General features: G+C 37.2%; 1 protein-coding gene across 3 annotated transcripts in view; it reads right to left on the bottom strand.

Moving 5' to 3' along the window:
• Scn3a (sodium channel, voltage gated, type III alpha subunit) overlaps nucleotides 1–18060 on the bottom strand; it is a 112851-nt gene extending 94791 nt beyond the window's left edge. For all 3 annotated transcript variants that reach the window (XM_005393301.2, XM_013518814.1, XM_005393300.2), the window contains exon 1: nucleotides 17871–18060. The gene's annotated coding sequence lies outside the window, so the exon portion shown is untranslated. The remainder of the gene's footprint in view (nucleotides 1–17870) is intronic.
• Between the last annotated feature and the right edge of the window lie 4335 nt (nucleotides 18061–22395).

Raw genomic sequence — 22395 nt, 5'->3', positions numbered from 1 at the left:
AAAAAAGATCACCATTAAGTTAGTCCCACATCTTTGGCATTTACAGAGCTGTAGACCCTGTTTTTGGAACTTTGTTTACTTCAATGAAGAAAGCAGGACACGTGACCCTTGTAAGCACATGGGATGTTCTAGGAAGCGTGTCGCCAGGATTCTGGGGTCAGCAGGGGACCCTCCTCCTTCTTTAGTTCATTTACGTGTTCTAAAGACAAGCTGACACTCTGAAGCACATTGCTGTTCTTCACCTCCTACCTTCTTGTCTCCTCCGCCTCTTTATTTCTTCACCTTGTCTTCTTTCCTTCAAGTACCTCAAAGCACGGAGAGCTAGAGACTAGTCAAGCACATGGCCCACTTTGGAGCTGTAGCTCACTATGCTAGTTCCTTTCCTAGCTTTGTATCCTGTCCACCTAAAGCCCAGTTTAACTGTCTTAGTAAGATAAGACAAATACATCTTATTCAATGGCTCCTAAAAGTAACTATTAGACAAGCATGCTAAACCAAAGCACAATATTAGCCTAAATACAGCAATCTGGTGTCATTCCCTTCTCAGCTCTATCCATTAGCAGAGACTTAGTCAACTAAACAAATAAGGATTATTTCAAAGGACAGTGTATGTGATTCTAAAGTCAGCAATTGAAATTTAAAGCAATATTTATTTCAGTTCACAAGTATAATGCTCAAAAACCAAACTGATCATGTGTTCTCATCAACCCATCTCCTTTTATCATTTGCTCTGACAAAAAATATTAACTTTTATCCCTAGTCTGTTAGTCTGTCTCCAAATGAACTCTCTCCAAAGCCACCAATCTATTCTCCCTTCTGTTCTCAGAGACAAGAGTATTATTAAAACCTGTCAGTGTCTCTTGGTGACTTAGTGCTGCAGCAGTAGCAAAAAGTGAAAGTGCTTTTCTGTGCTGTCCTCTGGGCCTCTCCTACCTCTCAGTTTCTGGCAGCACACACATGGTTCTGCCACTCACCAGCTGCATGACGTTAACATGTCACTTAACCAATCCAGTTTTTACTTTCTTGTATGTCGATGGGATATATCCAGCAAAATATGTGTTTTGAAAATTAAATATTTCAAAATTACATACATGTACATACATTTATACCTAGACACATATTTCTGAATTTATATATACTAGCTAATATAAAGTAGGTTTTCCACAAAACCGGAAGCTATAATAGTTTTACTACTAATAAGAGTACTATAATGATTATTTCTGTGAAAGGACAATGATACAAGTAATCGTGCTGATCTGTTATAGATTGGATCTGGAAAGGCCCCAAGGACTCATCTGTTGAAGGCTTGGTCATTGGCCCATAGTGACACTGGAAAGCAGTAGAACCTGAGTAGTAGAACCCACTAAGCTGCACCTAGGAAGCAAGTTAGGTCACTGGGGATGTCTCCTTGAAGGGAAGATTTAGGCCCTGCTTCTTCCTCTTCCCCTCTGTAGGCTTCCTTGCTGCCACGAAGTTAATGACCCTTCACTGTGTGCTCTTGTCATGATGGACTCAGTTCTGCTACAGGCCCAAAATAACAAAGCTAAATGAAGATGGACTGACACTCTGAAACTATGATCCAAAATACGCCTTCCCCCTTTTCCACACGATTCTCTCCAGTATTTTGTTATCATAAAGGAAACTTAATATCAGACAGAGCCATGCACTAGAGATCAATTATTGGATTGTTAAGAGTATAGTGACTCGGTGAGTGTTAGTACTTTCTGCTTCATAGCCACACATTTATTAACACTACTTCCTTTAGCATCACAGCACGGAAATTACTAGATTTCAAATACTTTGTCATCCAGCTTGGCATTAATGAGAATGACATTAAATCACCAAAATATCAAGTTAGCTGTATTTCCTGAAAGATTCTCTCCAGGGACACTGAGGGAGATGAGGTAGTGAGGTCTGGATGGCAAAGAAAAAAAACAAGATGCTAAGAAGGAACAGGAGAGTGAGTGGCGACTGAGAAAGCAGCCCTACAAGTTCTTATTTGCTCAAGGTCTCCTTCTCTGCATTCTTAAGGACATCATTGACTTACAGACTGCAGATTATCTACCTTATGGCTTGAGTGTCAAGCAGGAGAGGCTTTGTAAGTCTCCCCTTCTCCCTGGCAAGAACCTTGAATTCTGCATATGGCCTCACCGAATCGAGTCCTCACGCTCCAAGGTGCATTATATCTTAATGAGGTGTCCATCTCATCTTCAAAGTAGGTCATGCCTTAGAGAGTAACTGTAATATAAAATTAGATCCTTTAACGCCATTTTAAGCTTCGGCATGAGAATTACTTTGGTTCCTTGCTGAAGAAGATTTCTAAGGGAAGTCTGGGACAGGGTCCAGAGAGTGTACTAATGAATTTGGTGCACATGGTACATGGACTATGATTTGAGAAAGGAAGTCAAACTCGGGATATAGCTCAGCGGCACAAGCGCCTGCCCTGCAAGCGCAAGGTCCTGAGTTCGATCCCCGGTATCTCCCCCCAAAAAACCAAACAAACAAGAAAGGAAGTCAAGAGGAAAGAATAGAGATTAAGAAGAATGACATATGAGTAGTTTGCATAATTAAGGCTGGAATATAGCTCTTGTGTATTGGGTACCAAGAAAAATGGAAGCATACTGGATTATGAACATTTATTTCTATTTTAGGAAAATACAAAACAAAAACAGTTCCTAATGTGTGTACAAAAACAGACTTATTCCAAAATCTAAACTGGTGAGAAGAATATCTATCTAGCAGATGGCCTAAGGAACAATAAATAACATACTCAGTGTGTATCTCAAATTTAATTTTGTAAAGACTTATGCAAAGTTTAATCAACTATGTCTTCTACTATTGGCTAAAATTTGTTAAATGCAGTATATTTCATTTAGAAGGTGGTGAGATTAATTCAGAAACTTTGTTTTTAGATGACCTAATAAGTTTCTTAAACTTAGAGACCCCCCCTCAATGGTTAGCTAGCCTTTGCAATGTACTTATTAGAACTTCACAACTTTTAAATGCAGGGGAAATTCTTTATTTCACAGTGAGGAAGTGGTAGCTCAGAAAGTGTGATGAAAACTTTACTGTGAACAGTGAATGAGACCAGCTGCAGAATTTTATGTAAAGTTGCTTTAAATTTATTTCTCTTAACCCATTACTATTTTTATTATTAATGTTCTTAATGATATCACTAATATCACCAATTAAATTTTATAGAGGTAAAATGAATTGTTTATATTACCTTTTGAGTTATTATCATTTATCTTACCTATTTACACTTTAAGATATTCTAATTCTCAGTGTTTTTTTCAGATTTTCATATTGGTATATCTCCACTGATTTTGGTATCACTTTGCATCTTTAGTTTATATTATTATTATCATTGTTATTATCATTTTTATTATTATTATTACTGTTATTAGTGATATGGGGGATTGAACCCAGGGCCTTTGCATGGAGCTATATCTCACTAAGTTGCTAAATTGCCCAGTTTGGGTTTGAATTTTTGATTATTCTACCTCAGTCTTTCAGAATGCTGGGATTACCACTGTCAGCCCCAATGCCTGACTATCCTTTAATTATTTTTTGCCATCCATTTTATTTTCTTTTAATTCACTTTATCTTCCTTTATTCTGACAAGATAATACACCTGTGTCAGAACTTTCAAGGCCAAAACCACATCTGTCAGGCATCGCATTGTAAAACTCTGCTTCCTCAGCACTTTGTCAAGTACAGGAGCAGATTCAAAGCTGATCCTTGAAAATCTGAAAGTTCTTGGTGAACTTCAGGTCCCTGGAAATGTTTCTATGAGAAGGGACCACCTTCCTCAACCTCTGTAACAAGCTAACAGTCTTATTTATCACTTGCATGTCTGGTGTTAAGACCTGAGGTCGCCATCAAGAACATAACTTTAAGTTGTGACATCACCAATTAGCAAGGAGTGAAATTGTGTAACATTGTGTAGGAAAAAACCCTGTATCCACTCCCTAGTATGTGCCAGGGACCCTCCTTGGAACAAATCTGACCACCTCCATGGTGGTCCATGTTAACGATAAATCTGAGATTTCCTTGTGTTGTATAAGACCTATTTCTATCTTTACTCTAGAAATGATGAGGCCAGGAGGCTTAGAACTAAATGTACATTCTCAAAGAGTAATTTCATTAACCCATAATCTTTAACACATATATCATATACACGTTCCCCATTTTCCTGGTCTTGGACATACTATTGCACAAGCTTTTAATGAATAATGTGTCAGTTTATATCACTTTTTTCAGAGTTATGGAATATGACACAAACAAAATCCTTCTAAGTTCCTAACCGAAAAGCTTTCTTCAATCTGAACCATGATTCTGTACTTTTTATAAATAACTCATTTTTCTCTTCTCAAGAACTACCATTTTTTGTCTTATTGAGCCAGGGTTCCACTGTGCAGTTCAAACTGGCCCTGAACTCACTTTGCAGCCCAGGCTGCCCGTGAACTCACAGCGATCCTCCTTCCTCAGCCTCTCAAGAACTATCTTAACTTTACAATGAAAATAAATTTTAAAATTTGAACTTGGAAACACAATATTCTCAAATTGGAAAGAATCTTTCAGGCCATCTACTTTCTCTAATTTTGGCTACAGTTGGGGTTCTTAAGATTTAAACCAGCTGCTCAGGAGGCTGGGACAGAAGGATTGCAAGTTCAAAGTCAGCCTGGGGAATTTAGAGAGGCCCTGTCTCAAAATTAGAAAAAACAAAAGGGCTGGGGGCATAGCTCACCAGTAGAAGGTCCCTGGGTTTCATCCCCAGTACCAGAAAAAAATATGAGGGTCATCCAGAGAATTTTGTATTGAAATACAGCGTCTTTCTGTGCCCCGCCCCCAAGCTGTTTATTGCAGTAGGTTTGGGCGGGGCCTGCTTTGCGTTTCTAACAAGGGACACGTGATGCCCATGTTGGTGACTCTGGAACTACATTCCCACAATGACTAAGCTTAAACAATCCAAAATTTTGGGTATTTTTGAAGTTAGAAACCTATACATTAGTCAGGTTGCCCTCATTTTAATGATTTTTAAAAGATGACAATCATAGCTTCCCCCGTCTCATTTATTCATTCATTTAGTGTCCGGGAGCATCATTCCTCTGAACTTCAGAATGATTGATGGCAGCCTTTCAGAGCCTGCAGTGACTTTCTGTCTCCCTGCTTCCACCCTGACTTCCCTAGAGCCTATTTTCATCCCACCAGTCACAGTGAGCTTGAGAGATTAGAAATCAAATCAGGGCATTCTTCTGCTCAGACACCTTCAGTAGCTACATAGAAGAAAGTCCAAAAATCCCTACAGCTGCCTGCTAGTCCTTACTACCTGACTTCCAGCTGTCTAGTTGGCCTTACCTCCTTTTACCCTCCTCTGCCCCATCGATTGTCTAGCCAAACTGGCTTCTGGCTGTGCTTTGTGCCTGGAAGCACAGACTGCTTCCTGGCCCTGGAAAACTTTTCCTAGTGAGCTGAATGACCAACTCACTCATTTCCTCCCTGCACTGATCAGAATTTACCTTCTGACAAAGACCCGCTCATATTTTCCCTCTAATCCTTTACCTTGCTTTGTTGTTTCCAAAACATTTACTACCTTACTGCGCAACACCTGACCTACTTATAGTGGTTATTCATTTTCTGTTTGGCCTGGGTGGTACATAAACCTCACAGGCGCTGGAATACTTGATTGAAATACAAGTCTAACATTTAAATTTTAAAAAGGTATTACAGTAAAGGGCACATTTCCAAGAACAATGGGATGAGTGTGTTCAAAGCAAGGGGGAATATTACAAGCACTTTAGGATCATTAATGGCAATGTGTCTTCTATGCTAATGAATTTTTTAATTTAAACATTCATCATATTTTTAATCACATCTCATTAATCAAACTTTTATGGTATTTTCTGTGAAGTAAAAATGTTACAGTGTGTCTTCATCTACCTCACTGACTGGATCTAGCACTGCAACTTTGGGCTCTTTTCTAAAGTCAAAATGACCAGGAAAGATAAGCATTTTCTTCAGCCCAGGACATAGAGGCAGCCATAATAATGGACAAAAATATGAAAGAGGACTTTTAGAACTGTTTCAAAAGTGGCAGGAATAATGGGATAAGTGTGTTTAAAGTGAGGGGGAATATTTTGAGGGAGATTAATAGCGTTATCTCTATCTTTGTAGTAATTTTTTAAAAAAAATTTAAGTATTCATCACAGGTTTTGATCAAACCCCATATTTTGTTCACCAATGAATCCCATGTTCCTAGAATTATATAAGACACATAGTAGGTGCTCAGCAAGTGCTTTTTTTTGTTTTTTGTTTTTTTCCGGTACCGGGAACCCAACTCATGACCTCGCGCTTGCCAGGTAGGCGCTGTGCCACTGAGCTAAATCACCAGCCCTACAAATGCTTTTTAATCACCAAATTATTTAATTTTAGTTTCTCAAAAATTTTAATAATTTTTATTAAGATTTGCTATTTGGATAATCAGCCATTTGGAAAGTCATATGCTCTATTAATGGGAATATGGTTTATTATAGCGCACCTAGAAAAAACTGAAATATCTTGATGTAAGGAATTGGTCAAATAAATAAAGTAATTCAGCTTTGTGTTTTGTAGCCAGTAGGATACAAAACACAAAAGAACTCAATGTATCAAGAACAAAGTTAAATATCCTATAAGTACTACAGATGTTCTATCATGTTGTCCCATATATTCTAGATCAAAATACATACATTAAAATACTTTTACCTAAAAGATAGTTGTATAGTTCTGGCAAGTTTATTATACTCTCTTCAAAATAGAGCAAACAGAATGGAGTTCTTCATTTAATATACTACCTACTCTAAAATATCTTAAAAAATAATAATAGTACTTAGAATATTGCTTAAGCACTTCCTGTATATCCCAAGTACTAATTAATTCATTTAGTATCAACAACCATAAGAAATAGATGTCATTACCATCTTCATTTTGCAGATAGAAAAACTGTAAAGTTCAAAGTTAAGTAACTTGGCCAAGGTAACATAGGTAGTAAAAGTTGCTACTAAATCCCAGGGCTTCTTTCTTTGATAAAAGTAACCAAAGATTCTCTAAAAATATTTCACCAGCCTACTTCTCCAGTTTCATCTTACATACTTTGCATATATGCTCTTCTGTCGTCAGGCTGATCTAGTTACCATTCCCCGAAAGCCCCTAGCGTCTGGTATCTGGCATTCAAAATTGTTCCATCTGAGCTAGGCGCAAGGCTGCACGCCTGCAATCCCAGCTATTCAAAACATAGAGGCAGGAGAATTGCAAGTTCAAGGACAATTTGTGCAACTTTGGTGTAATTCTGTCTCACATAAAATAAAATTCAAAAAGTGTGGGGGATGCAACTCAGTGGTGGAGTGCCCCTCAGTTCAGTCCCCAGTGCCACACACACACACACACCCCTCTGCTTGAAATTTCATCCACCAGCAATCACTGTAGGTTAAAATCCCATCTGTATGCCAAGGCTCATCACATATCAATTTCAAGGCAGGAATGATTTGGTCTTCCTCTCAATTCCAAAGTACACACATATTGCCTCCAAAATTCGTACAATAATTGTAATATTCTGCCTTTTGTTTGTATCAGTTCTACATTTACTATTAAATTCCTTGATCTACTTGTTGGGTACAATTACCTAAGACAAAGACTACAAATGTTCTGGCCAATGTGATATCCACTTGCAGAAACAGAGCACTTGAAATGTGGGTAGGTGCCAGTTTTGAAGGAGTATTTTGGGCATATTACTTTTAATAAAATACATCACTGATAAAATTAATTGTACTTTCTGTCCTTTTTTGCTATTTTTAGTGTTAGTATCTAGAAAACTTTATAAAAATTAGATAAGGATGCCATCATATTTCCAGTGGGCAGTGCTAGTCTTGTGTATACCTTTCTTGGATATCAGCTTTTCTAGGTGATCACACCCATGAACAAATGCGCGGCAGTTCCCTATTCTGAGATGTTCTAAAAAGGTAGGGCTCTCTCTGGATCAATAGCTTTCTATCATATTTAATTAGATAGTTGCTTTTGTCCTTAGGTGACAGGATTTTGGATGAAGAGGAACTGCAATGAAAAAGCTCCTTCTCCCACAAGCAAACATTCTGTGTGTGTGGATTTAGGAGAACAAAAGGCATATTTAAATCTGAACATAATAATTTCAGGAGCATTTCTATTTTGAAATAAATTGTCAACATGGCAGATAGCAAGCAGCACTCTCAGGCCAATGGCCAATCCTCGATCCATATTCCTACGTCCGCCTCAGCCATAGCAGCCCCCAGGGAGGTGCCCTCATCCACAGTCTCCCTGCTGCTTGCTGCTACTGCGTGCTTCAGGCTGTTTCTTTGCAGGCAAACACAGACTGTTTACTGACTGTAACCAAAATGACAGCGCACTGTTTTCACAACTGAGTGCTGAGATTCGATTGCCTTTTTCACTTGGCAACCTAAGGGAAACTCAGAGCTGGGATACTGAGGCACAGTTCACATTCCTTCAGTACAGTGCTGTTGATGAGGCCACATATTTATTATCTGCACTCCTTTGAGTCTTAAAAACTGACGATTAGGATTCATCTAGCCTGGAGCACGGAGGTTTTAATCACTGCCTCTAGATTAGATCGGTGCAAGTGGCAAACGCCACGGGAGCACAGGATGATTTAGAAGGTTCTGAATTCCATTTTTCATGTTATTTTTCATCAGTCAAAACCAAGCACAAGAGGATGCCTCTCTACTAACCGTGTCCCATGAATAGATGTTTATAATGCCTCATGGTAGGACCACCTTGGGAAGGAACGACAGAACACAGGGGAATCCAACAGACAAACAGGCCTTTGTCTCATTCTATATAGAAAGAAGATTTAACAAAAAGACGGGGTAGGGAGAGCAAAATTGCAATCCAAGCAACCTGTATTCTAGACTTTTGTCTGCTCTCACTTGCTGCGCTCCTTTGACCCTCAAGATCTCAGCAGTTTAGTGTCCTTCTGTGCAAGAAGAAGGGAGAAACGGGAAACTGACCGATGGACTGTGGTACCTTTTCTGCCTTTCAAGCTCTAGGTCAGTGTCCAGATTTTGGTCCTCTGTACAGGATTTACTCCAAACTCCTTTCTGAAAGAAGAGTCTCAGTGTACCACAATATCATGTATTTGGACAAGGGCCACTGAGTCCTGCACTAACATTGTTACTCTGGCCTAAGTCCTAGCCTTATCAGAGGATAGCTTCATTTTTTAAAAGACTTTAGAGAACTGGGTGCTTGTATATGTCCTTTCTAGTTTAAATTTAAACTGCTTTTTGATGAGTGTGAATGTCCTGGCTGAAGGTGGTTGCTGAAATGTACTACCCTTTGAATCTTATCTGAATATGGATATTCAACTGTATATTCAAGGTTTTCCTCATGAAATTGTAATGTCAAAAGTCTCATTTGAGAGATTCTATATAAATTGCAGTTTTCCAAAAATGTGCAAAATCTTAAATCTGATTTTTAGTGAAGTATGACTAGTCACTTGGTCAAATCCCCTTCAAATAAGGCCTTTTGAAATAAATGAAGGGTGAGAAAAATGTCTTTGCTAGGACCTGAATTCAGGACCCAGAGAGTCAGTGTTTTTCCTTCAGTCACTCAGCATATCATCGGCACTGAAATAGAGCAAGGGACTGCATGCGCTGTCCTCATTTAGGTGTGGATGATGCCACTCACTGCAGAGGAGAAAGGAGAAGGCTGCTGTGTGTGAAGGCAGGAGGGGTGCTGCCCAATGCTTAAGCCAAAGGAGAAGCAGAATACCACAGGTAAGAGAAAATTACATGTGCTGCATAATTTCATGTTAGACAGGTATTGCAGTCACCAAATTGCTACCAAGGGTTTATTAAAAAGTTTGCATGCTCTGTCTGTCTTTCCCTTCAAGGATAGAGGATCTAGTAAGTAAGAAACTAGCTAGAGAGGGCAGAAATCTGAGGAGAAGTGAAGAAGAAATGACAGGAGAAGATGTCAGGGAAAGTAGGAATCTTACCATGCACCAAGTGTCTTCTCTAGGGCACGGGTGATTCAGGATTTAAATAAAATTTTTGTGCAAAAGTGAACACTGAAGTCATTCACTTTTCAAGTCTGGCTTCATCTAAAAATTTAATAGACTCATTTTTAGACTTATTTTAGGTTTGTAGAAAAATTGATTGGAAAGTACAGAGCATTCCCAAATCAAATCTTAAATATTTAGCCTTCAAAATTTTTATTTAGAATGAAATTAAGAGAATGGGTAGAAGATATGTTGTTATCCACAAATCTTCTCAAGTTTAAATATCTTGAGGAATGTGAATTGTCAAAAAAAGTGTCTATTATTTTTGATAAGATTGATTTCATAGAGTATTTTCTGAAACCTGGCACCACTGTGGTACATTTAATGGGATACTTAAAGCTAATGGATCTCACAGTGACTCAGGATAACTTTCAGGTACAAAGTAAAAAAGCATATCTTACAAATGCTTAAGTGGTAGCTCACTATTGCTCTGGTGGTGTGTCTTAACAGTTGTGTGTTACTTTGTGTAATGACATGCATTGTGATTTAGATATGTTCTGTAGCTTTTTATGGACCCCCAAGCATTATCCTTTATTTTTATTTATTATTATTTTGAATTAGAAATTGAAATGATCTCCCCAACCGAATCAGCTTATTTTTTGTAGTTGTCACCATTTTGGTAGAAATAAATGTTTATACCAACAATAAGTTAATCACTCTCTGACTGAGTTATTTAAGGTGGATAATCTTCAGGCTTTTATTCCTATTAACATCTGAAAGGTTCATTATTCATGTATTGATGGTGGACTGTCTAAATATTCTGTGTAGTTTATAATGGGAGGTGCAAAGTGATCCAATAGTGTGAGAACCCAAGCACTGTGTTGGAGATGCTGCTGATGAGCCTGGCCTGGAACATGGTATTACATTTCTTCTGTTTACAATAGAAGAACCAGCCAACTGCTTCACCCTATGGATCTTCCTAGAGATTTAACATGTTTATAGGATGATAATTTTACCGCCCAGGTTGAAAGAATGTTGGAGATGGTGTAGAAAATCATGCTAAGCGGTAATATTAAAGGATGGTCCTCCAGAGGAAAGATGAGGATATAAAGTGCGCCGAGGGGCACAGAAAATTGTTTTATTAATGGCTATTGTGGTCTTCTTCCCAACTGTGGAGAGAACGATAGGAAACTAACCTAAAAAATAACAAGTTAACTCAGTAAACTGCTTCCTCGAAGAGCTGAAAAAGCTGACTCACTTTACAAATGGGATTCCTTTTAAAAGATGTAATTAATTATTAATTCTACTCAGCTACTAGTCTAATTCACTCTCTTACAATATAATTTAAAATGCGTTTTGGTTTTAAAAAATTTGTTGGTTTACAGAAACTGCTTTTATTCAATAGCTTCCACAAATTGCAGTTTCAAAATATTGAAAATTAAAGTGTTTTGTTTCTGTGAAGATGATCTAGTTTTCAAAGAGTATCTTTGATGGTTCACCTTTCTTGGAATATTTCAAAGTTATTTCTCAAGACAGCAATTTATAAAGTACAGAATGAAGAGGAGAGCAAACATCTGTATAAATTCATGTCTACTGGTTCTTACTTTTAAATATGCACAAGCGTTTGTAAGCTCACTTTGCAAAACATACCATAACCAGTACCTATGCAAACTTTTAAATAGAATTAATGGTAATAAAGTATTTGAAATATAAAATATTTTAATATTCTATATGAATAAACACAGGATAGATCTTAACTTGCTCAATTCTATTACTTCACTCATAGAAATAGATACAAGTATATTTCTTTTTGTTTTCTTAAGTATTTGTCATGTCTTTATTTAACACATGCCCACTCATTAGGATTTTGAAATTATTTGGAAAGTCATTTGATAGTTATCTTTTTCACTTCTCCAGACAGGCTTTTGTTAGCATCTCATATTTTTTTCTGCCTTCCTCCAGTCATTCAGTTCTCAAACCTGGCTGTGTATTTGAGCTCTACTTGCAGAGCTTTTAAACAAACACAGACACCCAGGCTCAGCCCCGGAGAATCTAATTAAGTCAGTCAAGGGTGGAGCCAAGCGTTGCTCTTTTTCCAGCTTCCCGAGTGACTGCAGCGTGGAGTCACAGCTGCAGGCCACTCTCTGTGGGCTCACGGGCTTACCTCTCCCTGCTTCTCTCAGTATGCTCATGTCTTTCTCCCTTCAGGTGTTTTGTTCTTTTTTTTCTCCTGTCATTTTAATTCATGTTATTTCACAAATCTACTTTTATCCTTTCTCATTTTCCTCTCTGACTTTTCATTTACTGGACAAGAAGTTTTCATTGCAAGTACATGTATTTGATTTGTATTCTTATCCAATACTTCCCAGGGTTTATGTCAATGAGGAAAAAATACAGTATGATTGTGAACTGTTTTTTGTCCTTTTCCAATGCTAATTTAATAGTGTCCATGAATTTTTTGGTATAAGTATATTAAGTACATAAAGACTAATATCAGAACCTAACACAACTGTTGAAAACTTATCTGAATAAACAATTCACTCTGATGGGGGTATAGCTCAGTGATAGGGTGCTTGCCTAGCATATGTGAGACCCTACATTCAATACTGAATTCTTAAAAAAAATAAAGAAAAGCAAAGAAAAGAGAAAGTAAGGGAGGGTTTACTTTCACTGTAATCATTTCCATAATCACTAGTGGCTATGCTTAAAGATAATATACAATTTTAAAATATTTGCATTCTGTAGGCCTATAGGACAGGTAAGTACCTGATCAATAATATTTTTCAAGTGCATAGCTAAAGGACATATGTTTTCTCTAAATTTTAAGCATTTAAAGATAAATCTCCATAGTTGGAACAGAGCAGAAGTGAGTGTATTGTATGTCATGAACCAGCACAGCAGGAACAACATAACAACAGTAAGGGAAGCGTTAATAGGGAAGGAAGGGAAAAAGGATCCATGATGCTAATTAAAGAACATGTTGGTGTTCTCCTCCAGAAGCACAATGTCACTTCTCAGCAATAATGTTGTGATTTACTGAATTTTTCTAATTCACACTCCTGGGAAAGAAAAGGGACAAAATGTTCTGTACGACCCAAATAAGAACAAAGTATATTCCGCCAGGAGATTAAAATTCCCAAAAGGCAGACAGTGGCCAAAGTTATTTAAAGAGTGACTTCCCATCTTTTCATTCACCCATTGAATAAAACAATATTAAACCACACTTTAATAATTCAGGGACCATCATTTCTCTTACTTTGCTCTGGCACAGAGCTTAATCACATGAAGGGCTCCCTACATGCGGTCTCCAAAAGGATGAAAGTTGAATTCAGTTATTACAAAAATAACTCCAGACTCTTAAAGTGTTCTCTTAACCTTAAGGGAACTTAAACAGTCTCCGAAAATTGCCTTGCACAACATATCCTAGCATGCGTTTATACACATTGTATTTTAATATTGTCAACTTGCTCACAAGTTCCTCTGTAGCTACTCTTTTATTTGTATGTATTGAGCAACACACTTCTTCAATTATTTCCCCCATAAGATAATTTATCTCTTCAAATCCAGAGAAGAAAGGGATGGAGCTATAAACAATCAGTCAGTCAGTCAATCAATCAATCAATCAGTCAAAATTAGGCACATTGAAACTTGTGGTATCCAGGAAAGGAGATGTTCATATTAATTTTAAAAAATATATGCCTATACACATGATCAGACTTCAGATATTTAAAGAACTGGAGTCCAACAGTTTATAAAACAAAGTTTATCTTTGCTTAGCAAGACAGAAAGATTTTATTTATCACTGTATTACTAAATAAATTAAAACTAGCACTATTCTGAACTAAAATTAGTGGCTCTAACCTGTTACATCTTATTAAAGTGTAACTAAAGAATGTGTGAGCCTCACCTCAGAGTGAAAAATGTTGTTACATAAAATCACAATACAAAAGTACCCTCCAAATCAAAGATAAATGTGTGAGCTTGCCAGTAAAGTAACACCAATTATTCCCAAATTTTATGCCTACCTCAAAGAACAATCTAGCTCAAGAAGCAGTAATTCAAATGTCATTTGCCTATTTTTTTCTATAAAAATTGTTTGTGGGGTAGAACTGAAAAGGCAGTAAAGGTAATGTAGAAATAAGTGGAGTAAAAATAGAGCTTAGAAGTACAGAAATGAACTATCAGTATTTTAAACTTTCAAGAATAACTGGCTAATTGATCATTGGTTTGGAAAACTGGTGAAATAACCATCAGTATTCAGATGGAAATGAATAATACATTCTTAGATGGCCCACAAGACACTAATTCTCAACCTTCAGTGAGTTCGCAATGTTTCCATACATGAGCAATAATAAGAAAAAAGTAATTGACACAGGCATTCATGTGGAGAAATTTCACCATCTAGTCACATTTTTACTCTTTAGTAGAAAAAACCTCTCTGTGTGTAGATGTATATAAATGCTCTCTGTTACCTTTAACCTTAGACAGGAGGACTAACAAACTGGGAGTGACCTAGAGCCAAGAGAGATGACTGGGAACAAATTCCAAGCACAGCATTTGTCTAATTGAGAAACCTTACCCTCCTGTCTTTAAGCTTTCCCAGCTCAGCCATCTCAGATTGTCTAATCATGAGTCCATTAAGCCATCTCTGTTGCTGTGAAGATGAAGCTGACAGCGCAGTTACTTGAGTCAGTTTAAAGAGGCCCAGGGTGGTTGAAGGGAAGGATTAGGAGGCCTGGGGGTGCCGAAAGGTCATCCTAGCTCTAGCTCCCAAAGATCCCAGTAGCACACAGCTGTCAGGAGCACAAAGTTACACTTAGAGAAAACCTTTGGAGAGAAGCAGGGATCTTGCAGCATGTCAACAATTTTACCAGGCACGATTTCTTTTTCACCTTTTACTGTCCAGATTAATAGATTTAAGCAGTGGCAAGCATGTGAGAGAGGCACAGAATCAAGACATTTCCGGGATGGAGGTTCTGCTATCTGGTGATCACAGTAGACATTATTTGGCATTTGAATGTGATTTTTGATGAATCCTAGAGCACCTCTGCATTTGTCTAATCAGTATATCCTGTCAAGGCGAAGTGAAGTAAAGCTCTCTGCTTCTGTCTTGTTGAAAAGATAAGAGGCCGAGGAGTGGAGCTCAGAACAGCATCACAGGGCAGAGAAACATCTCCTAGAAGGCACGGTGAGAGTTCTCTGAACTCTACAGGCGATGCCCAAGACATCACCACTAACCGGTATTATTGTAGGTGACAATTTGTCATCACTGTTTGTTTCACAATGTTGCTCTTCCAGAAGGAGGATTGCTCACCACTCATCTACAGAATTTCCTGAAGATTTCATTCTATTCTTCCTGTTGTGGTAGCAGTAAGTTTAACAGCAGCACTAACAATAACTTTAATACCTGCCTCTTTTGGTGGAGGTTTGGGGAACAGATAGCACAGGTGCCCATAATCATGTCCCAGGATCTATACTAAGCACCGAGGAGGCACTATTTTATTTCAACAACCTTTTAAATGGGCATTATTATTCACTGTTATTTTACGAAGGATATAATAGACACAAACAGTTTAAATACTTTAAGAAGTAGTGGAGCTAGCAGGGGCTGGGGATTTAGCTCAGTGGCACAGCACCCACCTGGCAAGCGCCAGGTCGTGAGTTCAATTCCTGGTACCAGAAGAAAAACAACAACAAAAAAAAAACCCCAAAAAGAAATAGTGGAGCTAGGATTAACCATGTCAAGCTCTTGCCCTTAACCATGTCTCCATATTGTTCTCAGTTGCTATCCACCACTGAAAGAATATTTAAATTACTCTCAAATAAAGAAGACTTATTGAAAATATATCTACCCTCATATGTCAGTCATCATTAATTATACAACTTAGTGAGAGCCAAAAGTGTATCACATTATATTTCCACTGTAAAAACAACTGGGGAAAATCAAGATGAATTAGAACCATAGAATTTTTTTAAAAAGTGTCCTTTGTATCTTTTACAGGCAAGGAACATGACCTTGAGTGATATTTGGTATCCTTTCTGAGGCAACCAAGCACAACTCAAACCAGATCCCAAGACTTCCAGCTCAGAGCTCAATCTATTTATCTCCATCATAGGAACAAATTACAGTATTACTCTTGGTCTTACAAATGAAATCACCATTAGATTTTGTAAAGAACAAAAATAGTCAAGTATATTTCATATATCAGTTAAATCAAAACACATTTTCAAAGGGCACGTTTTGGGAGGTGGAGTTTTGTGTGCATTTGTTTTTTTGTATATAGACCGTGTATATAGATGAACAACAAAAAATTGTTTCTGCTGTACTAAAAAAAGTGTCATTCAGGGCTAAAATTTAAGCATTCATTCATAACTATAAACCAGTTCAATCAACCAGCTCTGATGTTTACCCAGAACAAAGTTACTCACATTCAGTCACCTGTAGGGAGGCACGGTGTGCACTGTACAATGTACTTGAGCTAATTAACATTTATTGCTGAGAACCCTCTCCAAAGAAACAGTATTCTTTATATGCAATGGTAGGAGTTCTTCTGAAATACACAAGACCAGGGCTTTCTACTGAGGCAACCACTATTTTGCAATGCTTTTAGGAGGAGTATTGTTGCTAAGCCATGTAAATTATTAAGTGAGATACCAATTTTTTTAACCATATCATTAGAAATTACAATTTGAACACCTCAAGTTCTAATCATGAAACCCTTTCTGCTAGTAGTGACCAAAAACCTGGGTGGAAATCATAGGTCTTTACTTCAGATAGGCACACACTATTTGGTGTGAACGCTATGAAATCTTTGCATGCAAATTCCTACAATCCTTTATGCCTTCGTCTTTGTCCTCACAAACACCACTGCACTACCTGTTGTGTCTATAAAAATCTTCACAACTTTAAAGACCCGTCTTTCAATTAATGCTGACATATTTTCTGTCAATAATTTTCTAATCCTAGTGTGTGACTACTAACCAAATGAAATATTTATGGTTATACTATAGAATATTTTAAAGACAACTGCAGAAGAATGTACACCATAGATTAAAAAAATTATTATTATTTTGCTGAAGTGGCTTAGTCTGGTAATTATGATAGCAATAATAACTAATCATTAAATATACACAGAAAAATAAACAGAAATTTATCAAGCTTATGGGACCCCTAATTAAGAAGATATATCTTTTAAATCAATGAATTAAAAAGTTAATGTTTAATATAAGTGAGTACATTAAAATGTATGTTATGGAACATATAGGATTTATTTGAATATTAGAAAATTAAATCTCTTTTTAATGATTATTATTGATGAACTTCTAAAAAACAGATTTTGGAGAAAAATGAAAACATATTTCAAACATCCACTACATTGTTACCATTCCCTGCATGCATGGCCCCTCCAGTACTATTAAATAAAAGACTAAATCACAAGAAAGATAGCTCCCATTACATTATCATTTATGTTTTAAAAATACTGGACACACCAGACATGTAAGTAGGTGATGTATAGCTATGAAATTCATTAGGTTAGCTTTAAATGTAACAATACATATTTTCTCTGAATACAATGAATCGTAAGCATTTGCATGTCTCAAAAACACAAGACCACTAATGCCTATTCTGTGCTATAAGTCACCATTTCTAGATAGAGGCTCTATTTTCTGTGAGAGATAAAGGAATAGTAAGCACTTTACACATCAAATGGTGCCTACCGTTCTTGTAATTTACACCTAAACATTACGTTAAAAATAGCATAATGAAGATGATTTGAAAATGAGAAAATGACTTGGCGGCTAGATTCTATGGTGCAGATAATTAAATGTTTTGTCAGCTTACCTGATACAGAGCCTTAGGAATCATAGCATAACAAAGCCCAGCATCCAAGATGGTTAGAATATAATGTGCCTTCCCCAGCAGTTCTTCAGATGTTGGCCACAAAGATTTGCAAATTAGTTACAATTTTTTTCTTGCTTTCTCTGTGGACAAGAAAACAAAGAGACCTTTCCAGAATCTGCTGTGCTTATGCCTCCGCTTCCTGTTCTGAGATTCACTCTATGGTACCCAACATATATCCGAAAACAGCTTTGGAAAAAAAAAAAAAAGGGGAAGGGTGGTAGCCCTCAACGTGGTACTGCCATCTACTGGCAGACACGCAGAATTGAACAGAAGACAAAACATTCCCATTACCCTCTATTGTAGAGAGGAGGTAAAGCAGTGTAGCAATACTGTTCATCCTGAAGGTGCCCAAGATGACAGCAGCGAAGAGATGGAGGGTACAGTTCCGCAAGATGCGGAAAGTGCAGACAATCACTACAATCAGTAGTGAAGCCTCTTTCGTATACCAGCTTATTTTCACCTCGCTAACATTCTTCCATAAATTTTAAAAATTGGAAAGTTGCCTTATCTATAAATAACAAAAACACTTTTAAAAACCTATAAATTCCTGTACGAAAATTAAATAGTTATATTACCTTAAACCTCATGGCTAGAGTTTTGTACGATGTTTTCCTAGGGCCTGCTCTGGTTTTCTGGAAATAATTTCTCGCTGTAGGATGAGTTATTTTCAAAGTAATCTGACTCCTTAGAGAACCACGTAATGCATATTCAGGCATAGCCCTTTTATGTTGCTTTCTGGTGAAAATCTTTACAAAGCATTGAGATTTTAGTGTAGAATAATATACTATACTTCAATAAATCCTCACTAATTTAGATCATTGGTTATATGGAGGCGTCATACGCATGCACGTGTGTGTATGTGTCCGGAACCACTGAAATTCTCTCACAGAAAACAATCTAAATCAGCTATTGCATATTCTAATGTGTTTAAAATAATTTAATAAACATTGTTAAAAAGAATACTGAAGCACAAAATATACAACCAAAATAAAAACAGCTTTTTACATGTAAAGAGATTTTTTCAATTTACGAAAGTGTTATGTGGCATTTGACTTTTCATATTTACTTTACAGTAAACAATTACAATTTTATCAGAATTTACCATTAATTAATTAATTGAATATGTTAAATATATCTATATTGATTGAACAACTATCTGAACGGACAAAAACTGTGTCAAGTCCTATATTAGCTTTGAAGACAAAGATAGAAACATGTAGTGCCTGTCATTAGAGAGCTTGCTTATAACAAAGAGAGACAAATATAGCGACACCATATTTTCAACCATGTGCATGAGAAATGTTATTTACTTAGTTTTTAATTACAGCCCCAACTTTATGTGGTAGCAAAGGAAAACAAAGTCTAGGTAAACTGAACCATTTGAGGCTTTTCCTAGTTATTTCAAATTTACCCTAAACCAATGCATGATTTTTCTCTACCATCTTTCTTTCTCATGGAGACTGACCTAGCCTCAGGAAACTTGCATACATAGACCAAGCAGGATATGGTCTCCGTCCTTTCCTTTTTCTTTCTGAGTACCCACTGAGGACTACAATCTTGTGGGGCTGGCTGCTGTGGTTCATGCCCATAGTCACAGAAGTCAGGACGTTGAGGCAGGAGGATCATTGCGAAACTAGGCAGGGCTACCTAGTGAACTCAAGGCTAGCCTGCACTACACAATGAGACACTGTCTCAAAAAGAAAAAAAAAGAATTCTATGTGACAATGGCTATGACAGTCCTCCATGTCTAATTCACCTGCGCTCTCATTTGGACCAAGGAGTACTGTCCATTCAGTTCTGCGTGGCAGCATTCCCTCTTTATGACCTCTTTTTTACCTTAGGTTTTGTCAGCTCCTCTTCTCAGGTAACGTTTGTTTCTGGCCTTGGCAAAGAAGGGAGAAAAGCAAGTAGTACCTTTCCAAGGTCACGCTGTTCACCGAAGGCCCCTCCCTGCCCCAGGCAGCCATCTCTGTTCTACTGTTACCACAGCATGGATTGAAAGCATCCTATAAGCTCCAGGCTAGGGAGACACAGTCTCTGCTCTGCTAGAAGATTGTGACTTCTCCTCTCTCCACCCTTGTGGCTAATCCTGGGTGTGGAAATGACGCCCAGCGCTCCTATCACTTGTGTTGGGCTTTCTTTTTCATCTCAAACGTCCTTTCCAGCCTCAGAAGACTTTCTTCTGGACCTCGTGTTTTGAAGCATAGTAAACTAGATCCACACATTTTCACCTTAAACCTTTCTATCTTATACCTATTGTGTTAAGCCTGCCGTAAATACTGTACTGGGTGGCTTAGGCTTAGAGAAAGCAATAGTCTCACAGCTCTAGGGAACAAATAGGCAAGCTCCAGTGTCAGCAGGGACATGTTTTCCCTGAGGCTTGTAGGGAAGGATCCATCCTTGTTTCTCGCAGTTTCTGATAGTCCCAGATGTTTAACGCTAGTCCCTGTTCCCATCTTTACACGGTGATTTCTTTGCTTCTCTTTACACAGTTCTCCCTCTGTGCATGTCCAAATTTTTCCTTTTGGTCTATATGACCAAATTTCTGCTTTTTTATGAGAACACCAATTAGTTTGGACTAGGGTCTCTGCTTATGACCTCACTGTAACATGAGAACCTCTGTAAAGACCCATTCCAATGGGAAAGTGTGCTCTGAGTTCCTAGGGGTTAGGGCTTCTACATATCTTTTCAGAGGAAGGGGACACAATTTAACCTCTAACATTTAGACTGAATTCTTTAAAATTGAATGCACAAGAATCTGAAGACTCTTTGGTCTGTTTCCAATGGCACTTAGGCAATTGGAAATTGTTTGGGGCCAGGATTTGGGGTAGGGATTGGAGGACTGAATGATGAGCTTCGGAGAATACCACAGACATTCATCATAGTAACAGTAATAGCAAAATTGTTGTAATATGTGACAGGCATTGTTCTAGGTGCTTTATATGTGTTCATTTAAACTTTACTCCCACAAATGGTATTACACACATTTTTCATAGTTGAAGATGCAATGATATATGAAGGGAAGCAAAAATACACCTATCAGTATTTCACTTGTTATTGGGACACACAGGACTATCACAGAGGAAGACGTATATATTCACCATGTGATGCAGGAGCATAAAGGAAATAACTTCTGCAAACTAGGCCACTGCCACTCAAACATTTAATGACATTTTACTGTTCTATTGCATGCTTTCTATTGTGAGAGATATCTATTTCGTAGGGACTTTTAACTTCTTTGCTAGTCATATATTGACCCTGTTCCCTACCATTTAACTAAATGTTCAGTAATTCTTCCAGTGCCAAGCATGGTATACTAACTACTTCCTCCACTAGGAATAATGTTAATTAGCATATTCATTCATTCTGATGTCTACTTTTGAGTATCCAGATACCCCAAAGAGTTTCCAGGTAGTGTTCTTTTTCAAGAGACCTGTTTTTTGGGGGAAGGGTGGCATAAGGGAAATGTAATCTAGGTCATATTTTAGTAAAATATAAATAAAATATTTTAGTAAAAATTGGTTCAAACAAAACAACCAAAGCAATAACTTTTGTGTCAATATACCTAATAGCAAAAAAGAGGGGAAAAAAACTAGTAAAGACCTTTCTTCTTTGTTACCAAAGAAACTCATTTTATATGGGCAGAATTTGTCACTTTAAGTAGGAAAATAGAAGAAAGTAAAAGATATCACAGGGAGATATCATTTGTTACAATGCCAACCTCCCATCTTTACATGGCTTTTCAACTGTCCTTCTATAGATAACTTTCAGATTTTCAGTAAGTGGACTTGAGAATATTTAGGTGAAGTAGCCACTGATTACAAATACAAAGCCTTCAAATTCTTAGTGGTATATGCCTGTACCTTGTAGACGTGTCCTGCATAGATCCAAAATATTCAGAATAGAGTTGAGCTAAAGTTACAGATAAAGGAGATTTGAGTCCTTTTCATACAAGCTGATACTCAACTTCTATGCTTCTGTCTTCATTACCTTGATAGCAAAATTACCTACTGCTGTGCCTGAGTATATGTTAAATAAATAGAAAGTAACTTACATTACGCTGCCTGTACCTTTACAGTTCTGTCTTCCACTTTAGATTTGAATCTCCCAATGGTAAATGAGACAAACTCATTTTTTCACAGTGCCTAATATATAAGGTGTCATGAATTATAAAAAGAAGTAAATGAACCTCTTCTGATGAAAGGCAATGAAATATTTTCACATCTATTACATCTTTTTTCTTTATAAGATCTTTAAAAATTGAGATATTTTTCACTTGGAAAACCTGACACAGCAAAGCAAAAATTACATGATGATAAAATTGGTCTAAAATTCAGGATAATTGTCAGTTTAAAATCTACTCACTAGATAACTTTATTATACATCAAGGACTCAAATATTCAAGATATAATAACTGTCAAAGCATTATTTATTAGATGTGCTTGAATTCAGTAATATTAAAACA

Source organism: Chinchilla lanigera, unplaced genomic scaffold, assembly GCF_000276665.1.
Source record: "Chinchilla lanigera isolate Chin_1 unplaced genomic scaffold, ChiLan1.0 scaffold00048, whole genome shotgun sequence".
In the NCBI taxonomy this organism is placed as follows: Eukaryota; Metazoa; Chordata; class Mammalia; order Rodentia; family Chinchillidae; genus Chinchilla; species Chinchilla lanigera.
This window is presented reverse-complemented; position numbering and strand designations above follow the sequence as displayed.